The following is a 5,510-nucleotide window of genomic DNA, read 5'->3' as shown; positions in this document are numbered from 1 at the left end:
GAGAGTACAGAGCCTCCCTTTCAGTCCTAGTTTGCTATGTGTTCGAGTCTTATCGAATGCTTTTTCTCAGCGCATTGAGATGGTGACAGGATTTTCTTCCTTTCTGCCTGTCTGGGGCTCGATATCATGAACCAGCGAGATCATGAACTGAGCTGAGATCACGATCAGATGCTTAACCAACTGAGCCACCCAGGCAGCCCTATCCGTACGTTTTAAACTAGTGACCCAAGTTTTTAAAGTAATTATGGGACTGTTCAGGTTTTCTGCTTTTTCTTGAGTCAATTTTTTTTTATTGTGGTAAAACATTCATAACATAAAGTTTACCATCCGAACCATTTTCGGTGTACAGTGCAGTATGTTGAGTACACTTACATTGTTATGAAACAGATCTCCAGAACTTGCATCTTGCAAAGCTGAAACCCCGTATCCATTAAACAACTCTCCTTTGGCGCCTGTCTCCAGCCCTTGGCACCCATCATTTTACTTTCCATTTTTATGAATTTGACTACTTTAGATACCCCGTAGAAGTGGAATCATATAGTATTTGTCATTTGGGGCTGGCTTATTTCACTTGGCATAATGTCCTCAAGGTTCATCCGTGCAGCAGATATGACAGGATTTCCTTCCTGTTTAAGGCAAAGTTGCCTCATATGGATAGACCACATTTCGTTCATCCATTCATCGATTGGTGGGTGGTCAGGTTGGCCATTGTGAATAGTGCCGCCATGCTCACGGAGGTACAAAAACCTCTGCCTTCGGTTCCTTTGGATATATATCTGGTGGTTCTCGTTTCAGTGTTTTCGGGAGCCTCCATACTGCTTTCCAAGGCACTTGCAGTATTTTATAACTCCCGACAGTGCACACGTTTCCAATTTCTTCACATCCTAGCACACATTATTATTGTTTTGAGAGAGAGAGAGAGAGAGAGAATGAGGAGTGCCGTGGGAGAGAGAGAAGGAGAAAGAGAATCCCAAGCAGGCTCCACGCTGTCAGCACAGAGCCCGACATGAGGCTGCAAGTCAACGAACCGTGAGATCATGAACTGAGCCAGAATCAGGAGTCAGACGCCTACCCGACTGAGCCACCCAGGCTCCTCAGGAGTTTTATAGTCTTAGGTCTTACATTCAGGCCTTTAAGCGATGTTGGATGGATGTGTGTGTATGATGTAATGTAAGGGTCCAGCTTCATTCTGCAAGTGCATGTCCGGTTTTCCCAGCCCTGTTTGTTGAAGAGATCACCCTTTCCCCCACTGAATGGTCTTGGCACCCTTGTCGAAGACCATTTGACCCTATTCGTGACGATTTATTCTGGGGTCTGTATTCTGTTCTGTCGGTTTGTTTGTCTTTCTTCATGCCATACCATACTATTTCGGTTCCTGTGGCCTGTTTTGAAATCAGGAAGTGTGACTCCTCCAACTTTGTGCTTCTTTTTCAGAATTGTTTTGGCTATTTGGGGCCCCTTGAGATTCCATGTGAACTTTTGGCTGAATTTTTCTGCTTCGAGTTAGTTTTTCATAAACAATATTTCATTAGGAGCATGACCATTTCATCACAATTTGCATTTATTAGGATAAAGTCCTTTGGTTTTATTATTATGGAATTTAGTAGGTCAAAAGCAGATGAAATTGCTTAATATCCAGCTATTTGTGACTTGTAAAAATGGCAGTTTCATCTTATCCAACGGAATACATACACAAGAGGACACACCAGTTCTATGAACTGTCCAGAGAATGACAATAAACCGTTAGACCTGCGTCCCCACCATCCCCTGGAGGGCTGCGCCCCCAAGTGTCCCCTCCCTCCTCACCGGAGGCAACCACTACCCTTTCCTTGTTTTCCTTTTAAAAAAAAAAAGGTTTTTAAAATGTTTACTTATTTTTGAGGGAGAGAGAGACAGAGTGCAAGCAGGGAAGGGGCGGAGAGAGAGGGAGACACAGAATCCAAAGCAGGCTCCGGGCTCCAAGCTGTCAGCACAGAGCCCGACGTGGGGCTTGAACCCACGAACTGTGAGATCATGACCTGGGCTGAAGTCAGACGCTTAACTGACGGAGCCACCCAGGTGCCCCTCCTTGTTTTTCTCCATACTTATCCCAAACATCAATTATCCCTAAATAGTATTATTTAGTTTTGTATGTTCTGAACTTCATATAAATGGAATCGTATCAGACATAATTTTCTGTAACTTGTCGCTTTAATTCCATATCACATTTGTGACAGAGTCCCAACTGCTGCACAGAGCTGCAGTTTGCTCACTCTTACTGCTGAGGGCTGGCTGCGGCGGCACAGACGCTAAAATTGGAACGATACAGAGATTAGCATGGTCCCTGCGCAAGGACGAGACTCTTATTGCTGAATGGTTTCCTGTCATATGACTCTAGCATACCGTGTCTATTCTCCTACCGCTGGACGCTCGGTTCGTTTCGGGCTTTGGTTTCTTATAAGCAACGCTGCCGTGGACCATTTGTACGTGGCATTGGCTTTATTTGTAAAAGAGCTTCTCCAGGATGTGCCCAGGAGTGACACTTTCTCCAAAGTGGCTATACCAGTTTACCGCTCTAGCACCGCCCCTGTCCGCCCCGCAGTGTGAGAATTCCTGCTGCCCCATATCACTGCCAAGACTCAGGATGGTCAGACTTTTTCATTTCTGCCAATCAGTGGGAATCAAAGGATATTGCACCATGATTTTAGTTTGCCTTTGCACAGGCCTTCCGTTCTAACAGGATGGAGGGTGAAGTCCAGTCTTCTGCAAGAGCAGAAGATGTGGGGCAAAGATGTGAACGTCCAGCAGCTTCTTTACTTTTATTTTATTTTATTCTTTTTTAATTTTTTTTAAGTTTTTTAAAATTTATTTCTAGAGAGAGAGAGAGCGTGAGCAGGGGAGGGTCAGAGAGAGAGGGAGTCACAGACCGAAACAGGCTCCAGGCTCCGAGCTGGCAGTCAGCACAGAGCCCGAAGCGGGGCTCGAACCCACGAACCGCGAGATCATGACCTAAGCGAAAGTCGGACGCTTAACCGACTAAGCCACCCAGGCGCCCCTATTTTATTCTTTTTTAAAAAATGGTTATTCAGTGTTGAGAGAGACAGGGCGAGAGCACAAGCAGGGGAGGGGCAGAGAGAGAGGGAGACAGAAGACACGAAGTGGGAGTCTTGGTTGACATCAGAGAGCCCGATGTGGGGCTGGGCCCCTGGAACGGTGAGATCATGACCTGAGCCAAAGTCAGATGCTTAACTGAGCCACCCAGGTGCCCCTTTATTTTATTTTTAAAAAGTATTTATTTATCAAGAGAAAGAGAGAGAGAATGCAAAGCAAGCCCTGCGCTGTCAGTGCAGAGCCCAACGTGGGGCTCGATCTCCCCATCCACAAGATCAAGGACTCAGCTGAAATCAAGAGGCTGACACTTAACCGACGGAGCCATCCAGGTGCCCCGCAGCTTCTTTGTGTGTGTGTGTGTGTGTGTGTGTCTAAGATCAAGCAGCTTCTTATACAGATTTTCAATCACCCCCCCACCCTGCGCCCCGACCACGCATACGTGCATATGTTCTTCTGAGCTGTCTCATGCCTCCAGTTCTTGTGCAAACCAGCCCCCGCTCGTGGCTGCCTCCCCCTGCAGTGTTAAAGCTTTGCTCTGGTCTCCTAAGTCACTTATTCCTCCTCCACCCGTTCTCCAGCTTCTAAAACATTCTTGGTAGGCACCCCTGCCGTTTTCTGTGGTGAGTTTATTCCTTTCCACCTTGGTCATCCCCTTGCTGTCATTCTCACCGCGTTTGTCAAGCAAGGACCCCCGGGTGCTCACACTCCCCGCTTTACCCAGAGCCCCCGTGGCACCGAGACGGCTGTTGTATTGCGGCCACATCCCTGTTTTCCTTCCTATCATTGTTTCCTTGAAGCCTCTCTCCTTGCATTCTCACCAGAGACTTGTTTATTTTACAAATTTCAGAGAACAGACTTTTGGTTTTATTGATCTTTCTGTTTTCCATCTCGTTAATTTCTGCTGTCTTTGTGATTTCCTTTCTGTCTACTTTCTTAGGGTTTGTTCTACTGTGGTTTCTCTAGCTTCCTGAGTTGTGCTCCTCTTACGCTCTTTAAGGCTGTACATTTTCTCCGAAGCACTGCTTGGGTGACATCTCCTACGTTTTCACATGTAGTGTTTTCGCTGTTGTTCACTTCCCTTTTTAGATTTTCAATATAATTCTTCTTGCGCCAGTCGGAAGTGCATTTTAAACTTAACGTTTGTACATTAAGATTTCCAAATATATGAGAGGACGTAGTTGTATTATTGACTTAGATTTGATTCTATCACAGTTTGAGGACGTCATTTGTACTGGTTGCGGTTCATTTTGTGGCCTAGGACATGATGAGTTTTAGTAAATGTTCAAGGTGAACTTGAAAAGAATGTGTAGTCTCTAGCTTTGGGATGTCCGTTAATGAAGCTTGTTCAATTTTTCCTATAATGTTACAAATTCTCTTTAAAACTGTTTTCTTAAAAATTTTTTTAATGATTATTTATTTTTTATAGGGAGAGACAGAGCATGAGTGGGGGAGGGTCAGAGAGAGAGGGAGACACAGAATCTGAAGCAGGCTTCAGGCCCTAAGCTGTCAGCACAGAGCCCAACGTGGGGCTCAAACGCACGAACTGTGAGATCATGACCTGAACCGAAGTCGGACGCTTAACCCACTGAGCTACCCAGGCGCTCCTACAAGTTCTTTTTTTGTTTATTTACTTTTGAGAGAGAGAGAGAGGGAGGGAGGTAGGGAGAGACAGAGAGAGAGGGGACAGAGAATCTGTGCTGACAGCACAGAGCCCAATGTGGGGCTAGAACCCGTGAACTGCCAGATCACCACCTGAGCCGAAGTCAGAGCTTAGTGGACTGAGCCACCCAGGCGCCCCTAATCTTACAAGTTTTGTCGCTTTGAGCTACCAAGTGTAGTGATAAGCATAATTTATTGTGGCAGATTTTCTAATTTATTAATTTTTCTCTTTACTGTGCTGCTTTTTTGTTTGACATACATTTCAGGTTCTACCATTAGGCAGGTGCACGCGTGTTAATGGTTAATGCTTTTGAATGAATTATTTCTTTAATCATTATGCAGCAACCTCTTTTATTCTTAATAATGATTTGTGCCCTGAGGTCTACTTTGTCTGACGTTCATTTCTCTCCACCAACTTCCTTTCGGACAGTATTCACCAACTATGTCTCTTTCCATCTGTATCAATTACGGTTTGGCGGCAGACCACAGAACCATCCTAGCTATGCAAGTTAAAAAAAAAAAAAAAGGATTTATTATCAGGTAGGGAAAACTTAAACAATCTTGGGAAGAAAAGGGGGAACAGCTCCTCTCCTGGGATCAGGAACAGATCCTAACCCCTAAATTAGGGAAAATGTAGGCTATTTCCCATCCCCCAGATGAAACACCAAGCACCTCCTTCCCAGTGCTTGTATCTTCAATCACCACCTGCCCCTCCTTCAGCGAAGGCTGCCATCACCCACCCAGCCACCAAAGCCAGGGCC

The 5,510-nt window shown here is 45.4% G+C and overlaps 1 non-coding gene across 1 annotated transcript; it reads left to right on the top strand.

Moving 5' to 3' along the window:
- The first annotated feature begins 2,264 nt into the window (after positions 1-2,264).
- LOC144236032 (U6 spliceosomal RNA) lies at positions 2,265-2,368 on the top strand. The gene has a single exon (XR_013336393.1). It is a non-coding gene; the product is annotated as a U6 spliceosomal RNA (small nuclear RNA).
- The last annotated feature ends 3,142 nt before the right edge of the window (positions 2,369-5,510 follow it).

The sequence above is a fragment of the Crocuta crocuta genome, unplaced genomic scaffold (genome assembly GCF_008692635.1).
Source record: "Crocuta crocuta isolate KB4526 unplaced genomic scaffold, BGI_CrCroc_1.0 scaffold978, whole genome shotgun sequence".
Taxonomy (NCBI): Eukaryota; Metazoa; Chordata; class Mammalia; order Carnivora; family Hyaenidae; genus Crocuta; species Crocuta crocuta.
This window is presented reverse-complemented; position numbering and strand designations above follow the sequence as displayed.